This window comes from Protopterus annectens, chromosome 5.part0 (assembly GCF_019279795.1).
Source record: "Protopterus annectens isolate FY-2018-M chromosome 5.part0, PAN1.0, whole genome shotgun sequence".
NCBI classification, from domain to species: Eukaryota; Metazoa; Chordata; order Ceratodontiformes; family Protopteridae; genus Protopterus; species Protopterus annectens.
Window position 1 is genome coordinate 525,710,768 of NC_056735.1, and position 21,414 is coordinate 525,732,181.

Below are 21,414 nucleotides of genomic sequence, written 5' to 3' on the forward strand. Positions count from 1 at the left end.
GGACAGGCACTGACTTTTCTATGCAGTTGTTTAGGTGCTGATAAAGTCTGAGATAAATGCAGTCTCAGTCTAGTCTATTTATAGAAAATTGCTGGGAATTTTGCCTGGGTCTTCTACAAGCTGAAATAGATTTTTCCTGGAGAAGTTCCTGAAGATAATTTCATTTGGTAGTGGAATGTTACTACTAGACTTGGCAGAGAAGATGACTTGTGATCAGATTTAAAAAGGAATGAGGTTGGTAAGGACCAGATTAAAAATATTAGAGTCTCTACTACGGAGATGTACAATTTGTTCCAGTGCATTTGCATTAACAAATTCTAGAAAATGCTGAGCATGTCCATTTTTAGTGGAGAATGTTTGTCATTTAATCCTAGGCCATCTGACATCCCTTAGCAAGAACATATTTGGTTTAGTATTTAACTCCACAATGTGCACAGTGTCATAATGGATAGTGCTGTTGGCTCAAAGCAAGAGGTTATCTAGTCTACATGTTCTCCTTGCATTTGTGCCAGTTTGCTGCAGTATCCCCCACATTCCAAAGCCATGCAGTAGGTGGATTGGACACTCTAAATTGGCAGTAGGTGTGAATGTGCATGTGTATGTGGGAAATGAAAAAACAATAATGGCTGGGCGAGATACCTCACTGTTTGAACATTGGCTTTTGATGGTTGTCACTGTTGAAGTGACACCCCAACTCCATGTGCAAAAATGGGAATGAAGGGGCTGTGGCTGGATGGCTGGATGAATGGATGGATGGATGGATGGATGGATGGATGGATTTAACTCCTCAATGGTATTATGATAATTTCTGTGATCAATGGAACACTGATGAGGTCTATAGCTAGCAGTGAAGTAATAGATAATTTGTTTATGATGATTTGGATCTCTAGGACCTCCAAGTTAGGGTCATGAGCAATTTGATATGAGGTGATGATGTTTCTGACAAATTCATGTACTCTCTTGCAGTTACCTGAGTTTGAAGGTGTGATAGGTGCTAAATCCTAATACTCAGGAAAAAGCTGCCATTGCATTGAAACATATCTCAGTAACAAAATAAATAAGAATGTGTTCAAGTTTCATGAGAGTCTTAAGCTCTGGCAGCTATCTGTTTAGACTCCTAATATTAACTAGGCCAAAGATCCTGTCCAAATCTGAGTTTAGGTTTGCTATGTCAGAAAGTCCAGTAGGAAGCATCAGCCTGAAATAGGTACTATTGTGGAAAAGGCTTTAGCCAGTATCTAGAAGCCATGATGTGAAAGGTGTAAGCTATCTGTGGTGAAACAGGAAGTTTTAGTTACTATCTCATCTCAGATTCACACATACTGGATCCCCTTAGAATCTTCTTCTTCTTCTTTCAGCTCTTCCCGGTTAGGGGTCACCACAGCAGATCACCTGTCTGCTCATGATTGGCAGTGGAGTTTTACAGTGTCGAGTTGCCAGCCTGGTGCCCAACCTTCCACAGAAGGCACATACATGCACACACTCATGCCTAGGACCAATTTAGAGTGTCCAACCCACCTACAGCATGTCTTTAGGATGTGGGAGGAAACCGGAGCACCCGGAGGAAACCCACGTGACCACAGGGAGGACATGCAGACTCCACACAGGAGGCACCCCAGCCGAGAATTGAACCAGAGAACCTCTTGCTGGATCACCTTAGAATGCTAACAACTATTTAACCAGTTGTTAAATATTGTCTTGGTATCTAGGCATCATTTTTGCTGAAACAAGAAACTAATCAAGACCAGCGTCTTTTTTGCCTCTAACACATGCATATGAAATGTCATTCTGTCTGCATTCCTAGCTAGAATAATATATTACTAAAATATTTAGCTTTCTGGATGCAAATTAGTGGACCTTAAAGTTTTAGTCTTGCTTTCCGGGTGGCTCTTGGGTGAACTAGGTGGATTTGCAGTACATGTATGTGGTGGAGACTGGAATCTTTCAGTTTGTGTGTAAGAAGGCTTTGTCATCACTTTACAGACTCAGCATAAGCTATGGGCCTAGAGATATAATGTTACTGATGAGGTTTGTGGATATGTAATGTTTACCAACAATAGGCTGATGCAAGAGGTTTTCCTCCATGTTTTGTAAATATTTACATCTCTTATAGGATGTATTATCAATTGGCAGATGTGAGGACAGTTGGAATGTGTAAGGCAGTTGTTACACTGTGTTGGAACACCTAATGAAATCAAACATGAAGTGACAGCCCATGCTGTCAAATGGAGGACTAGGAATGGTTATACTACTCAGGAGTTAGAGGAAAACTACTATACTTTAAAATGACTGGCTAATAACATTCAAAAACATGCATGCTGATTGGTCATCCCAACCAGTGTGCCTGTTGTAAAATCAAGCATATACCAATGGTTTGTGATGTAAAATGCTTGCAACTAGGTTTCTGTCGGTGCAGTTTGTTTTCATTTATATAAATGTATGATTCCCTATGTAGTAAGTGATAGTTTAATAAAGATGTTTCTTGTTTAAAAAAAGTCAGGAATTGAATAATTTATGTAATATTTCTTAGGTTATATGATATATAGCAATATATGTGAAGTATAATTTTATTTATTTACTGGGAAAGTTTGACTTGGAACAAAGCAAAGCTTCAGTGGAGGCCTGGGGAGAAACACTCCAGATGCATGTCTTTGAAATGTGGGCGGGAAACCAGAGAACACCCACATGAACACAGGAAAGACATGCAGACATCACACAGAAGGCACTCCAGCCAAGAATCAAACAGGAGAACCTTTTGTTGTGAGGTGACAATGCTACCGCTGCACCACTGCACCATCCGATAATAATGTTTGTTATGTTAATACAGTTTGATTACTTTTATATGAATGCAAATTTGCCTATATCACAAGTGATAATTCAATAAAGGTATTTGAAAAAAAAAAGCATATACTTTCTTCTATTATTATATGCTACTGAGCTTTCAATTTACTTGATTAAAAAGATAATAAAATAAACTTTGAAATCCAAGCTGGTACAAGAGACATGGGACAGAAAATACAAGGAAAATCAGGTATGTTATGAAAAACTAAAGAAACATTCCTGATTATCCTTGTATTTTCTCTTCCTTGTCTCTCGTACGTCTGAACTGTCTGGATTTCAATTTAATTTTTATTAAAAAAAAAGCAACTGTGATTTTCCTTTCTCCGTTACTTCCTTTCCAAAGCACTGATGTACTGTGCAAGTGTGGGAACGTAAGCCCCATGATACCAGGGAAAAATGCAGAAGAGCAGCACTGTGCCATTATACAAAGACATTATTTAAGAACAGTAAGTATTTTTTTTCTTAAATACTGTTATTGTATAATAGCAATAACCCATGGCTGGGTGCAGGGGTGTAGCTAGGATTTTCAAATTTGTACTCACAGCTCTCAAACTGCTACCCCCCTCCCCAGCCAAGCTACGGCCATTCTCATAATTCACGGTTCGCTCTTTTAGTGTCGATGAAGAGGCATTCACTGTAATGCCTCTTCAGTAATATAATATAGATTCACTCAAACTGGGGTCCTTGAATTGAAAATAAAACTGAAAGTCAGTTCTTTGAAAAATGCAGCATGGTAGTTGGGGTAGAAGATTCATGCTTTTGTTTTCTGTAACTAAGGTACAGGTTTTGAGCTTGAGTAAATTACTAACCACCTGGCTACCCCTAACTAAGGTGTTTCATTCACACACACACCCCTACCTACCTCTTAGTGCAAGAAATATGGACAAAGCCTAAAATAAGCAGGAACAGATATTAAATAATGCTATCGTGAACTTAGAAAGTTGCTAGAATAACAGGATTTGTGCTAGTATGAGAAAGTTTCTAGAATAACAGGATTTGTGCTAGTATGAATTTTTCTTAAGGACATGAAGTCTGAAACTCAAATGGCTGTCATTATTTAGCAACTTCAGCCTTCGATGATTTTCTAGAAAATCACAAAATTTATGAGGAACAGACAAAAATATGGGGCAAAAATCTGGACATTCTGCAAAATTTGGACAGTTGAGAGGTATGCTACCTACCTACCTACCTCACACACACACACACACACACACACACACACACACACACACACACACACACACACACCTCTCAACCTTTTAGAGCAACAAACTCATAAATAAAACTGAGGCAAAGGCCCAAAAATAAGGACTTTTTTTTTAAATATTGCTCTTATAAACTTAGAAAGATAATAGAAGTAGGTCTTGCATTAGTATGAATTTTCTGAAAGGTATGAAATCTGAAACTCAAATGTCTGCCATTATTTTCTAACTTCAGTCTTTAATGATTTGTCACTAATTTGCCAGAAAACTGCAATTTTATGAAAAACTGACCAAAAATGTGATGCAAAAATATAAAATTGCCAGACAATACAGCTGGGAACCTGTCAAAGAAGGGACACCATTTTAATATGAGCACAGTTAACTTGAGCAGCTGACAAAATTAGAGAATCTACATGCATTTCTGAAATAAAAGTAATGTATAACTCTGATCATTACAGTTATTTATAAAAGTAAACCCTCCACGTTTTCTTCCAAAATTGCTATTTTGCGGAGAGATTATTAGGGGGAGAGCAACATTTTGAGCCAAAACTGGGGACAGTTGAGAGGTTTGGATACTCCTAATTCTATAAAGCGATTTATTTGCACATACGTCTCAGCCTCTTAATGCAGAAAATCTGGACAAGGCCAAATATATTGGGGGAACATACAAACAATACTAAAAATTGATCTTGTATAAACTTAAGACAGTTGATAGAATATCAGATCTTGCTTTAGCATGCATTTTTCTGAAGATTATGACGTCTGAAACAATGTTGGTCATTATTTAGTGACTTCATTCCTCAATGATTTGCCAGAAAAGTTTTATTTTGCATTTTACAGCACAAACACTAAGACATCTGCTAAACAATCCTGGCATTAAAACTTCTCTGCCCTTGAAACTCACATTCATTGAAACAGCATTGAAACCCACATTCAAAGAAAATACATTTTGCCAGTGGCAGATAAAGATGAACTTTGGGCTGTTTTCAAATCATAGGCCCCTTGCATATGAAACATACACATGCTCTTTGATGCACCTTCCTGATTGTATTAAATTATATTCCTTGTACAATACAGTATAGTTGTTAGAGAGCGTTTTAAATTTATTGTTTTGAACATTTTTCCAGTAAACAATGAAACAAAATGCATGCACGAATAATGATAAAACAGCCCAATTCATAATATTTCCATCATAAAAGTCTACTCAAACTTCTACAGTCCACCAGTATCAGTAAATATGCACAATCTCTGAACTAGTAAAAGCCATCTACATAATTCCACATTAAAGAAATCTGTAGCTAATGAAGAGGCTGCTGCTAGCAAACAACTTTATTTTTCATGGTTTCATAAACAAATAAAGTGTCTGTTGCCATTGAGGAATAAATTGCCTATGTTGCATTAAAAACAATGATACGATAGTAATATTGCAATAGGGAATGGATGACAAACTGATAACAGGTTCATAGTTACTACTAGATATCTTCGCCAAAATGGACTACAGCATCCACCCCCCCCCTTTACAACACAGTATAGTATCACCAATGCATTTACTTACTGTGGGAGAAGAACCCTCAGCCTTCTGCATCAAAAGCCAATACATTACCTGTTGTGCTATTAACAGTACAAGCAGAGTCTTTAGTTCCCCTGCAGCTCTCAGCTCCTTGTAAAATGTCGACAGCTGTATCTCTGAACTTTGCAGCACAAGAAATCTGGAAAAAGCTAACATTTATTGAGGGTGGGGGGCAAAAGCCCAAAAAACAGGGACACATTTTAAACATTGCTTGTATAATTTTGGAAAGTTGCTAGAATAAAATGCAGTGTTATCACCATGCATGGTCTTGAACTCAGAACCATATACATTACAGTCAGTGCAACATACCACTACGCTAAATCAGCAACTTGAAAAATAAGAAGACAAACTTAATGGCTATCATTTAGATAGCTCTCAACCTCTTAGCACAAAAAACCTGGACAAACAAAGCCAATAATGAGGGAATACAAATTCAGTTCTCACTTCACACCTTAGCACAAAAAAACTGGACAAACAACAAAAAACAATAATGGGGAAATACAACTTCAGTTCTCAGTTCTCACTTCTCACCATAGCGAACAACCATTAGAAAAGCAAATCTGAACAAAGTTCAGAAATGGTGGTGATTAGGGATGTTACGTTCTTCTTACCCTGAAGCAAAGGTACAGGGTTTGAGTCTAAACACTTATAGCCAGCAGGTGTGTTATGTGGGGGCATTTACACACACATACGCCTCTTTCTAAAAAGGTGGATAAATGATTATTTCTACATCTTTTTGCCCGCATGGCTGCCAACCATCAGACCACCCACACTGAACTTAAATGCATCCTTTCCTTAGAAGTGAGAGCCATATCCATTAGGGTGGGAGCCACCAGTGGGGTGGCATCATTCAGATAGACTTCAGGGTTTCTTGTGCCCTTGCTGGCATACCAGGTATAGGGAAGGTTTTATCCAAACTATGATCTCCCACAGATGGAGGGACATGTCACCATGTGGTTCACAATGCCTACCTGTAACACAAATACATGTACCTGTACACTTATTCAATGAAGGCTACTGCCAGCTGTCAGTTTGATGAACCACATGCCTACCTTCCAGGTCATTGTTCCATCCCTTCCTCTGAAGGATCACTTTACCATGTGACTTACTTCACTCCTCTTTCTCAACTTAGGCATTCCCATCCTTCCTGTCAGCTCCATTATGCACCTTGGTTGCCTACATTGCAATTAAGGTTTTATCTCTCTATGCTAGTGAGCTGGCTAGAAAGAGGGTTAGATGGTAAGGTTACAGTAGCAACACCCTCTATAGCAACACTGCCAACAAGCTAGATTACCCAAGACAAAACCAAACACATTTTTTTTTTCATAACTTAAGCCATGATTTAAGTAGTAAGCTCTGAACAGTCACTATTCGATAGTCAAATAAACAGTAGTCATTACACAAGATTCAATATGCATGCATTTAAGCTCATAAATTAATTACTAGCCAAAGTATTTAAAACTGAATAATAAAGTTGTTTACTTGAAATAAATTAACATATTTAATATGCAAACTGTAATAAGCTTGTACAAGAAATTTCATCTAAATGTTCTGAATAAATAGATGACAGACAGCAAACACTATCATCTAATCTAGATCCTAACTAATTTTAGGTAAAGATATGTCATGCTACTAGCTTGCAAGATCAATACAATCAGTATAGAACTTGCAAATGTTTTACAGGTAGCTGTGCCTTTTTGAGTATCTTCCATCAAGAAAATCCAGCAAATCCCTCACTCTCAGTCTCTCTCTGTCTCTCTCTCTCTCTACTCTCTCACATAGCGTGCACACACACACACACACACACACACACACACCTCTCTTAACTGATAATCAGTTTGCAATTGCCTTCCACGCACTACATCTTCAGATTTCCCGCTCGTAACGATAATCCATTTGCGATTGTCTTCCTGCACATTTCCCGCTCACAGCCAGCCGGACATGATGCAAACTCACGTCTGACTGGCAGGTATGCTCCTTAAAAGAGCCAACACTGTTTTAAAAAAGAAAAAAATATGTACGTATGTTTTTTTTTTTTAAAAGCTACCCCCTCTTCTAAAGAAGTTGTACTGAAATCAGTACAGTGCGTATGCCTCCCGACGTCCCTGGCTGGGTGTGGGTAATACTGGATTTACCCATGGTTAGCTTTGTTCGGCCACTTGGGCTTCACCCTCATGACCAAACCACATCAACCATGGGTAAATCCAACATTACCCACACCCAGCCATGCATTATTGCTATAGTATGCCCTGAAGTATTTGTGATGGTTATCTGAAGTCACAGTAGATACTAGCAAATCTAGCAGCTCTTGGTGAAATGAGAATTAGGCTATATCATACAAAGTAATGATAATGTCACACAAGTACTTTGTAGAGTTACATCTCCAATACTATGTAGGTCACTTGCTCCTAGTATTATACTGGTCAGTTGCACATCCTGCAGAACAGTTGCCATGGAGATAATACTGTAGTTGCTAGGTAAATATGGCCTTTATATGTCATGTTGTTTAAGCAAAATTCATATGAGTACACCTGATCAGTCATGCAAGACTGTAAGATAAACAACGGGTGAAGTGAAGACAGCCACATGCACCCCCATGCTAATGGATTTGATCCCTGTACCTATTAACTATTATACGATACATGAAGGTTGCATAGCCTCAGGATAAGTTAAAATATCTCAGTCATTGCTGTTGTTTGACTGTCTGAGTAAGCTAAAGTGTATTTTGCTTGAACAAGCATTGTTTGCACAAACAGAAAACACTTCACTTTAAAGGAATTCACAATACAGAAGAACAAGTGCACAGTATATCTGACACTATATTTCAGAAGACAGATTTAAAGATATTAAAAGGAAATAAAATAATCATTTTGAACCCAAGTAAAATACAGTAAATTAAATCTACATGTATTAAAACTAAATCAGATACCACAGAAACACTAGAATGTAGTCTACACAAATATGCTGTCTGAAACTTGTGATTCTGGAATATTGACCATGATATTAAAACAAACATATTTCAGAGTAGCTTATTAGGAAAGATCTAAAGTAAATCCTTAAAGGAATACAATGTGAGTTTTCAAAGATTTACTAGAATATGAAAGGGAATGGAACACAAACCAAATAGTAGAGAATTTATTTTGAAAATCTTAGTTGTTGTACATTGGGAGGTTAACTGCATATGGTCTACGTTCTAAACTTTATTGGATTTCATTAAGTTATTATTAGGTGCAGCCTATATAAGTATTATGTATGGAACACTGAACATTGATTGACGGATTGCCTAAATACATTGAACAAAAAAGACTTATTAACATGTCCTTCTGAGACCTCACCAGTGACTCTTTTTACGATTAGACATTATTAATCCTGATGTCTCTATTAAACCATGACTCTGCAATCCAGTATCCTTTGATGGGGTTAATGTTTATGCACTTAAGTCCTCCAAAAGTGCCAGTATGTGGAATACTAGTGAAGATCTCAGAAAGAGCTAAGCACACAACAGCAGGAAACCTCTTGGATAATGCTCATTGATATTAAACAAGCACTCCCCTCTGAAAGTAAGAATATCTTGTCAAGACCTGCCTTTTTACCTAGTTTAAATGCCATTCATAATTTTCTTCTTGACTAATGCACAGGTCCACAAGGACCATCTGCTTCACTCCAGCATATTGTCATTATCCCTCCAATCAAATAGAGTTAAGCAGGCATAGCATCATAATTCCTTTCTCCTACTAGGTACTATTGGTACCTGGACTGTGAAAATTAACACAGGTCTAGGTCATTGTCAGGGTGGGTCTACCTGAGTATATCAAAACCCCATATAAGCGAATCCCACTTCATCGAGATGACAATATCGAATCTTCAGTTAAGTGAAACCTTAAACCAGTGAAAACATTCAACGGGAAACTAACCACTTGGCCACCCTGGAGGTATTTGCCCTTTTCCCCTTTATAATGTGATCTTGGAGTTGGTATATATAGTTAGGGGGCTGTGGGAGCACAGAACCCCACATTAGGGGGGGTGAGGGGAGCAAAGCTATCCACTTTGGTGGGCTTTAATCACTTTGTTGTGTGTTTATTATCCTGGTAGCCAAGTGATTAGTTTCTCGGTGAATGTTTTTGCTGGTTTAAGGTTTCACTTAACTGATGATTCTATATTGTCGTTTCAATGAAATGGGATTCACTTATATGGGGTTTTGATATTGTGAAGTAGACCCATCAGGGCTTCATCCCTGGAAATCAAAGTTTCACAGCAAGACTCGTAGACTTTGGCACATGCTATTGGATCAGCAAGTGTTTGTGAGTATTGGTACTTTGTGCTAATTGTCCCTGGTAAGGTACACATTTTGCAGAGAATAAGATTCTGAAACATTGCGTGCTAATGAGGCCAATTAGTAACATATGTCATTGGAGAGCTAAATATGGTACCAATATGTCAAACAAGTATGTAGTATTCTGAGACATGCACAAATATGGGATTACTAACTCTACATAGACAGTATAGATGCCTAATAACAAGATATGTCCACTTATCTATTGTATCACATCCAGGTGGCTGTCTCACATTTTGCATCTGTGTTGTATATGTACATAACTATAATGCTTCTGCCATTTACTGACACTAAGGGACGCTTTTACATGGAAGACAAAACATGTATACTGTGATACTGCCTGCATTTGTGAGGCATGATTTAGAAGCTAATTAATATGGATGGCAAAGCGTGTATTGTAATGCTTGGTGAAAATGCTTCTTGCAGGTACTAATGCATATTTTCCATACATATATATATATATATATATATATATATATATATATATATATATATGTTGTCCATCGGTATGTTGTGTTCTTAGCATAGAAAGCTTTTTCACATCTGCAGTTGTACATCATAGTATGCTGTATACCTGTTCCATGTATATATAGCTGCATATCTGTGTGGCTAGATGTGAATTTGCCTAAATTTTAACACTGGCAAGACAGATTTTTAACCAGTGCATTAATGCAATACGTTTCCTTTGCTTACATTATGGTTTTACGTACACAGGCAGATACACACATACACAATCACATCTTTGTATGTGTGTATGTGTATATATATATATATATATATATATATATATATATATATATATATATATATATACAGAGAGAGAGAGAGAGAAAGAGATAGATAGCTATAGATATAGATAAATATAGATAGCTATAGATATATATATATATATGGGTCTACTTTCATAGACCAAAGCGCCACGTCACCGACACCCGGAAGACCGAGATGGAATGACCGAACAGGTAGGTTACCGAAAGCGCGATATCCCGACGGCTGAGAGACCGACAACGGCAGCGTGTGAGCGCGATACGGTAAGTGTGCGAAAGTGAAAGATGTAGTATTGGGGAGTGGACAGGTAAGTGTACGATAGTGAGGGATGTTAGGATAGGGTGTGGGAAAGGTGAGTGTGCGGTGGTGTCGGACTAAGGGTTCCGGTGAGGTAAGTGTGTGGAAGTGACGTAGAGCAGTGTAGGGTAGTGTTAAGTGTGTCAGGGTTAGAATGCGGGTGGAGTGAGTGTGCGATAGTGACGGGCTGAATATTTTAGGGTGGGTTAAGTGAGTTAGGGTTAGGGTGCAGGTAGGGTAAGTGTGCGGTAGTGACGGTGTTGAGGTTTAGGGGTGGGTTAAGTGAGTTAGGGTTAGGGTGCGGGTTGGGTAAGTGTGCGGTAGTGTCGGACGTTAGGGTTAGGGTTTAGGTTAAGGTTAGTGGATATGTTGTTGTGTGCAATGTGTAGTTGGCGTTTTTTGTGTCGGTGTTGTGGTGTTCGGTATGTTGAGTTGTTGGTGTGGTGTGTTTTCGGTTGTTTGGGGTCGGGAACATGTGTGTCGGCGATTTGTACGTTCGGTCTATGAAAGTAGACCCATATATATATATATATATATATATATATATATATATATATATATATATATAGTGTGTGTGTGTGTGTGTGTGTGTGTGTGTGTGTGTGTATATATATATATATATATATATATATATATATATATATATATATATATATATGGACAGAGAGAGAGACAGATAGATAGATAGATAGATAGATAGATAGATAGATAGATAGATAGATAGATAGATAGTTGGTTATAGTACTCTTTTAATTACTCCAAAACATTGGCATACAATAGTGCAATAACTTCTGAATTCCCTCATGTCTATGCAATAATACAATCATAAGATAAACAAACCCAATATAAACTGCATTGCTTATTGGATAAAATCTGCATCATTAGTAATGCTTTCCTTTGCATATCACGCACGAATACTGTTTGCTTAATTGCCCCTTTAATTATATTAAAGACTTCAGAGTAGCTTGGTGTAAGACTTTTTGGAATCTCACCATCTATATCCTCTAAGCTTAAGGACCATACTTTACTTGACTTTGCTTCTTTATTTGATTATGGTTGTATTGTCATTTTTTTCACAATGATTCTAACTTTTGTTTTCTGAGTGGCAATCCATGTATGTTTTGTACTTATAGATTGTATAGCTTCAGTAAAAATAAATGAGTTTTCAGGATCTTCATGTTCAAGTTTATTGTATCAGCAACAGTTGCTATAATTTAAATCCATCTTTCATAAACTATATTCATTTTTTCACAGTTTATTCCAATTACAGATTTCTAAACAGTAACAGCATCACTGCCAATTTCAAAATGACTATATCATTACAAAATTTCAGAAAATAAAACATATTGCATACATTTCACATATTTGCTTCTAACATTTGCAGTTGTATAGGTTTCAGAAATATTACCATTCTTCACTATCATCATCTGTATTTTATCTATTTTCCTTGGACCTTTGCAATGAAAGAAATGAATCGCTGATTCTATTGAATCCATATGTATTGTATCACAAATGTACTCCTCCTTTTACTGATGTTAATGTATATTTTCACTCTTAAATTGCTATGTCTTGAGTTATCCCATTATGTGCTAGCAGATTAAATACATTGATTATAAAAAAAATCCAAGCCAAATGTAGCCTTAACAATCATGCAGAGCCCCTATTCCAAATAAATTGTATGATACTGAGTTTAGTAACAAGATTTTAAGAAGATATTTGATTGAACTCTTAGACCTTATTTATTGTTTTTGTGGGATACCTTTGTACTCCATTCATCTGGTTAATGTGTTTTCTTAAACAGTTGTGGACACTTGCATTTTTCAAAGATATGACTCAAAACAGCTTTGTTAAGGATCAAGATAAGTTATAATGACATATTAGATCACATGTACTGCCCCTGAATGTCATTTTAATGAAGGTTCATATGTGTGATATTTATACATAAATAAGTAGGAGAAATGTGAACTGCACTTCAATCTGATAAAACCTAAAGCAGGTAAACTACAAATATATAACTATTTACAACATATGTGCTTTTGTATGATAGGAAAAAATGTGTGATCTTTTGACCTTTCTTCTCTGAATGTAAAAGGAAAAATGTATACAGAATTTTGTAATATAAGTTATAAAGTTGCAACTACCTGCTTGTAGGAAACACCACAACATTATCCATAGGATGTTTAAATATATTTACAGTTTGGAACTCATCCTAGGCAAAAAGTCAAGTATCATAAAATTCAATTATAAGATTATTTAAAGACATAGTTAACCGAGGCTCAAAAAAGTTCATCCTAATGTAAGTGTGGAAAACCCGTTTGGCTACATCTGTGGGTGCTGTATGAAAAAGAAAAGATATAAATCAGATAGCTGAAAAAAGACATCAGCTGAGCACAGTGATTGTGTCAGAATAACTGAGAAAAAGCAGTGCTACCTGCCACCTGAGACTTGGGAGTATGAGCTGTCACAGCACTTTTGTCTCTGCCTGGAATTGCAGATAAGTTTAGCTTAAGATTCAGTATTTTTTGTAGTTCAGAAAATAGATGGATAAAAATATTAGTTGTAGATAAATGTTTTCATTACTGAGATGTATGTGTTCAAAATTATGATTTTCTGTTTGCACATTTTATTATCTCTCTGTATAGTTAAATGTTTATTGTAGTATTTTCCACATTATTTTCTAAGTAAGGTACTTTGATTTATTCACTTTTAAAAAGGTTGTGGAAAGAATTTTGTATATATTAATTGATAAGGGGGTATTTATTGTTAACTGGTAAGCAACTGCCAGTATCCTTGCTTAACTGGACAGTTTGTTCTGCACATTGCTGTTTGTGTTGATTATTATTTAGTTCACTAACAAGAGAGAAACACCATCTGGGTGGACCCCAGCCTGATAATTTTGGGTGGTGATAATTTAATTTAATTTTCTACTGTGTGTGTGTGTGTGTGTGTGTGTGTGTGTGTGTGTGTGTGTGTGTGTGTGTGTGTGTGTGTGTGTGTGTGTGTGTGTGTGTGTGTGTGTGAGTTTATTTAAAGTACAGTTACTGTAGGCAAGTGGACACTGGAATGAACTAAAACTCAGATACAGTGATGAGAAAAGGGACCAGGGAGCTAGGCCAAAGACTCTGCTCGGTGGCATATTCAGGAAGTAATCTATTTTTTGAGTGTGGATGGTAAAGGTCCATACCTAGAACAATGGTGCATATTTCCTGAAAGCTGTTGTGACCAGGCCGAATATAGGAAAATGTTTAGTGATTCTTATTTGTGTGCCTTGTGTCCAGTTTAATCTGTTTAGCACCAGATGTATGGCTCGAGAGACTATACACCTGGTGGCCATTCAAACTGGTTTGATTCAAACCTCCATCTGCCATCAAACCTGCCTTTACACTGATTGCTACCTTTGGGATTGAAACTCCGCTCATCAGGGACCAAAGTCAATTTTTCAATAAATGATCAAAATTCAAGTCTTTCTCTATAATAGTACTCTTGTCATACATGTCCCTTGATGCAATGAACATTGAAACTAGCTGACCGCTAGTCAGTAGGAGGGCACACAACAATACATGGCAAGAAATTGTTAGAGTATAATTTTAATAGTACATAATGAAATTGTTATTAGTAAATGAATGCATTTATTCATTAAAAATGTTCACTGTACCATAAAAGAAGAAAACATTTATTTTGTTACTTGAGGTGCTTGACACATTACAGAATGTCTTAAAGGGAACACAATATACATATGAAATATTTTAAAAAATCCTTATGAAAATCCATTATCAACAATTGTAGTTACCAGTTCTCCAGTCAGAAGGCTTAGTACCCACTACTGCTCTTAATTCAGTACAGAACACCTCTCCCTCTCCCCCCCATGCACCTCACTCTCATTCTTTTTTGTTTTGTTTTCATCTGTCAAACTCCTTACTAATGATTACACCTTCCTCCAGGTATAGTATAACTTCCTCTACTGTTAGTTTACTTTTGTTGTCCTTCTGACTTCACTCCATACTGTCCATTTACATACATTTATACTTACCTGTACCCAACCAGCACCTGTACATATTCCTGCTTGTATTTATAATTATTAGCTTATTTACCCCCATTTGGCTGGGTTATTGTCACAACACTGTCAACGTGTTTATTCATAACCTATAACTAATAATCTTTATGGCTGTAATTGCTTGTTCTTTTATGTCATGCTCTATTTATTGCTTCTTTTTTAAATTGTATTTTTTATTGTGTGTAATCATACATCTTGTATTGTTTTCTGAAAACAACACTACTTACTGTGGCTATTCCGCACTCCTCCATTGAAATCAGACCCTGCCCAGCTGAGCAACACAGCTAACAAAAGAAAATGAAAGTAAAAAGTCACCCTGCGAATGTTAATGTTATTATTTTGCTACAGGTCCTCCTGAAAGATAAACCAGTTGAAGACCTCAGACACTGCAACCAATTTTCTATCAGAATTCATATATTAACTATTTGCTCATTATAACTTAAATCACTGAAGACGGCACAAATAAGCATCTGTCATGTCTGTGGTGTATACCTTGGCTCTAGACGATTGTCACTGTTGAAGTGACACCCTGACCCCATGTGCAAAATTGGGGAAAAAGGGGATGTGGATGGATGGATGGATGTTTCTGAAAGACTTCTTTAAAGCAACACTAGTCTCAAAACTACTATAATATAATAATAATAATAACAATGCATAACTCTTTCCTTTTTTCTGAAAACAAATCATTAAATGTTTAAACTGCTCACTTGAGTCCTATATACTAGGTTATTTTAACAAAAATCATAAAACAATAGCTAACTCACATAACAGCCTTTTTATGTAGCAATTCAAAATATTACATGATGTGATAATGACCTATCAAATAAAGAAATTTAAATGTGTTAATATCTATAAAATATGAAATAAATAATGTTCATACAATACTTATCAAATAATTTAAAGGTAGAGATGCATTCATAAATCTTATGTTATAACTAAGGACTAAAGACCGAATTCCACCTTCTCTAAAATATAATACAAATTTAGTACAGTTATCATAGCAGACAAGCATGTCTAGCCTTTCCATTGCTATGACTCTTGTCCTTCACTATATATATATATATATATATATATATATATATATATATATATATATATATATATATATATATATATATATAGTTAACAAACCCAAGAGCAACAGACAGCAAAAAGGTCTTTGAATCTTCAAATGCAATGCAGGATACCAAGAATACACTCCGTTGTAAATATAAAACAACCAAAGATTTATTGTAGACAGAACAAATAACGTCTGTTTATGCTATAGACATGGTCTCTTATGCGCTCACGTAGAGACCTGTTTGTTTTTCCTACGTAGTAGGAGAAGCACGTGGTGCAATGCCCAACATAAACTACATTTCTTGTATTACAATCTCCCTTACATCTAAGTTGCCACAAATATCCTGTATCGGGATGCTTAAAAAAATCTCGATTCATCAATATAGGCACAATAGGCACATTTATTACATTTACTAGTGCCTGCTAAAATAAAGGGAATTATAACTTGCATTCCTGTTTCATTTTTCTTGTAACATAAAGACTGCTTTAAAGTTTTATTATTCTTGTAGGTGAATTTTGGTACATTGCCTACTAACTTTTGTGTTTCATTATCAACCAATAAAATGTGCCAATTATCTTGGACAATTTTCTGTATCTGTTTAATGTTGCTGCAATAGGGTATTACTATGGAAGGAGTAGTATCTTCCATAACTTTTTCTCTCACAGTTGAAGCTATAACTGGAGAGAAAAAAGGTTTGGCCCTTGTTTTTCTAAGGCTTCCCACTTGTGAAAAGATTTCATTGATTTCTGTCTCCACATATCCTCTGTCCATAAAACCTTGTTTAAGGTCTATTAACTCTTTATTAAAAGTGGTATCTTCACAACAGAGTCTTGAAATTCTCATTGCTTGACCCTTGACTATATTGTTAAAAAGCCTTGGGTTGTGCATACTGTCATGATGTAGAAAAGAAAAGCAATAACACGATTTCCTGTATAATTTAGTTTTCAATGCATTACCTTCCAAATATATATTAACATCCAAAAAATCAATACTTTCATTGGACCAACTAGCTGTAAATTTCAAGAATTCACAGGTAGAGTTAACATATTTGAGCAGTTGGTTACAGGTTTCTTCATTCCCATTCCATACAATAAAAAGGTCATCTACAAAACGCTTAAAAAATAAAATGTTTTGGTGACCTACTAAAAACTCTCGCTCCCATGCAACCATAATCAGGTTAGCATAGGTGTTTGCACAACTAGTGCCCATTGCTATACCTGTATTCTGTTTATAGTACTTGCCATCAAATAGAAACACATTGTTGTTCAAAACTATTTCTAAAAGGAAGCATAGGAAGTCCGCTTTGACAACTTCCATCCCATTATCAGTAACTAATAGAGTCTTTAACATATTTAGTCCTATGTCATTAGGGATAGATGTAAATAGTGCTTCAACATCCATAGTAATAAAGTACCAATCTTTCTTAGAAACATGTTCAATGCTAAAAGAGTACAATTCCCTCAAAAATTGCTCTGTATCCTTCAGAACATTAGTGTATTTAGAAAGTATAAATTTCAATTCATGGTCCAGATATATAGATATAGTTTCAGTGGACCAACCCGACCCGGCTACAATGGGTCGGAGTTTAGGATATATGGGATCCTTGTGGATCTTTGGTAATCCATGTATTCTAGGAACTAATGGATGCTCAATGTTAAGATATTCAAATAAGTCTTTTGTAATGATACCTAGTTGTAAACAATCTAATAAAGAAGAATAAATTGACTTCATAAGATTATAGATGCATTCTAATGTAATTTCTTGGTATGCAGTAGTCCTTAACATCTCTAACATCGTATTAATGTAGTAACTTACATCTAAAACAACTACTAATCCACCTTTATCACAAGGCTTAATAATAATATCATTGTCATTTTGCAGACATTTAAGTGCTTCCTTCTCAGCACTATTTAAATTGCTAAAACTGTTACCTTCCATATATGGCAAGTTTTCATACACAGATTTTTCTACTGCTTTCAAAAATACATCAACATTAGGAGGGAAATTAACAGTATTAACAACCTTACTTTGACCCATAGAAAGTTTCAGGGAAACCTCCCGTGTAAACATACGTATAGATAGAAGTATATCACTGATGTCATTATGTACAGTGGGTATAAAACCCAGACCTTTATTTAAAAGGTTATGTTCATCTATAGTTAGTTTTCGTTTGGACAAATTCCAAACTAGGCCTCGCTTGTCCACATTTTTTTGATTGTACGCACCTGTGGAGCTATCGACATCTCCTTGCGTTTCTGCCCGCGTTGAGACTCGCTTTCCGTTGATTTCTTCCTCATTGATTTGTAGGGAAGAGGAAAAGCCGACGCTTCAAGACAATGCGTAGTATCAGCCAAAATTTTTCGTCTCACATCAGGCGGAGGTCGTGTATCATTAACGACTTCATCGTTCATTGTAGGTTCCCCAAAAACTTCCCTGGGTGTAGAATATGTAGAGGTTGTTGTTTGTGGCGACAACAATGTTTGTAGAACGGGTTCAGTAGACTCTGTTGAAGCAACGTTGGGTATTGCTGTTTGCATTTCTCCCAACTGTCGTGTAAACACATGACTCTCCTTTCTCACTTTGGATTGGTTGACATTCACTGACGTAGAGCTGTTTACCGACGTACGTACTTCACCAGTACGTTGAATGCGAGCATTATTGGCAAGTGAATTGTTATCAAAGTTCGTATTTTTGGGCCAAGTGAAAACATTATGTTTATTGAAATCATCAAGATCTCTCAGTAGTTTTCTTTTCTTAATGTCCAAAAGCTTTATTTCATAGCGTGATACCTTTTCTGTAACATCCTGTAAAAATACTTCAGTTGAACTATCTCCATACAAGCTAAACAATTCACCCTGTTGTTGGATGATCTCGTTATGTAGATCTATTTCTATGGGCTGAAAAAAGTTCAAAATCAGTTCCATATAAGCTTTACTAGTATTCAAATTTATCTGTTGCCATTTAGTTAGCAACTCAGGGTACGTGTTCCCGTAAGTGGGCATATTTAGGATTCTTAAGCCCCTGGGCACAACATTAAGTTTCAGGCTTGCTTCCAAATGGTATCGTTGGTTTTGCAGCCGCTTAAATTTGAAAACATTGTTCTCTATGTCACGTTTTAAATTCCTTATAAGTGAGTCATTATTAGGATTAGTGGAAACAGTTCCCACTATATTTTGAGAACTGATGTTTAAAAGCGGATTGACAGTAGTATCTAACAACCCCCTTAGGCTGTTACTTACAGTATTCCCTTTAAAACCATCTAGGATGTCCATGTTGGTTGCTGCTGCTGCTTCCATCAATCCCAAAGTATGTAATTAAAGAACAAATGCAAAGTCCCTTGTTACGTAGTTAACAAAATAAAGAGCAACAGACAGCAAAAAGGTCTTTGAATCTTCAAATGCAATGCAGGATACCAAGAATACACTCCGTTGTAAATATAAAACAACCAAAGATTTATTGTAGACAGAACAAATAACGTCTATATATATACATACATTCAGAAATTCTAGTGGCCAATTTACATAAACATTCTGTCAATATAAAATAAAAAAAAAAATCCCATGCATTCTACAAAGCGCACAATATTAGTAGTACTGCATGTAAAGTGACCACATGGGATATATGCCCTAGTTGTGTTGATCCTGGAGTACCAAGGACTGTTAGCTGCACATCAATACTGGGAATACATCCTACATATTCAAATGTTTCATTTTAGTGAGACAATTTCTGTCAGTGTTTTCAGTTCTAGTGAAGATATTAAGTCGTGATAATTATTAAATAGTTTCCATAAATGGTTAAATATGAAAATGCATTATGATATTAATAACTTGCTCTTAGTCACACCTGATGTTAAATCACTTTTTACTGTGATTCCGTATGACTTAGGCATTCAATATGTGAAAGAGTTTTTAACTCAACATAGTTCCTTTTCTGTGACCAAAGTTTCTACTATATGTGCAATTCTAGATGTTATATTGAATAATAATGTATTTATGTTTAGCAATGAATATTTTCATAGGTTCATAGTTTCATAGGTTCATACTAGGCTATCTGCCCTGGGGCATTTATAAGCCTAGCACGATTGTGTTTGGGTTATGCCACCCCTTGATTTGAGTATTACTGTGCCCTTTTTAAAGTTTAGTTTACTGTGCCTCTGTCTAATAATGACATGGAAGTAATCCCCAGAACAAACCTACGATCCCCCATCCACTCATCAAGATTCTTCTTGAAGAGAGTCAGTGAGGTGCTCTGCCTAACATGAATTGGAACTCTATTCCAGAGCGAAGGGAGCCTCTGGGTTATGAATCTGTCCTTCCAGCATGTTCTATTTATTTCTGTGCTGAGGTTCAAGTCCCTCGAGCGCGTGGCTCTAAGGGATTTAGATTTACTGAGGTGGAGCATGTCCATTCATTTTGGGTTGGACACTATGTCAGACATAGATCGCCTCGAAGTAGGTGGTATGCAACTGAGTACAGCTGGAGTTTTTTTAACCGAGCAGCATATGGCATCTGTTTGAGTCCCTTGATCATCCTGGTGAGGTACTTTTAGGGTTTTTCTAATTGCTGCAGGTGTCGGGTAAGGTACATCCCAAAGGGGGCATTGTATTCTATGATGGGCCTGATGAGGGATGAATAAAGGGGCATGATTACCTCTCTTGATCTAGATGTGAATCCTTTCATGATGAGGTGGGCTATGTAGAAGGTCTTTCTAACCACTTTGGCAATGTGGTTGTCAAAGGAGAGATTGCAATCAACTAGGGTCCCCAGATCCCTAATTACTTTCTCTGTACTTAATGGGTTACCACCTATGTGGTAATTTGTGGGCACATTGTTTTTGCCAAAGGGTATGACTATACACTTTTTGGCATTTAGCTTTAGACCATGGCTCTGGCACCAGTTATCCATCTCTGCGAGACCTTTTTGAAGGATGTTTGTGTCAGCTGGAGAGTCGATTATGGCACCCAGTTTGCAGTCATCTGCGAACTTGGTGAGCCATAGTCCTCCCACGTTGGCCTGTACCTCAGAAAAGTAAATACCGAACAAGAGAGGTCCCAGGACAGAACCTTGTGGGACGCCACTTGTGACCGGTTCTGAGTCTGACATGGCTCCAGCAACTCTGACTCTGTGGGTTCTGTCTTTGAGCCAGTTTGCGACCCATCTTGTGACATAGGGGTTTATATTTAGGCTGGATAGCTTTTCTATGATGCCCGAGTGGGATATTGTGTCAAATGCCTTAGCGAGGTCCAGATAGGCTATGTGGACTACCTTCCCTTCATCTATAGCCTTGGTG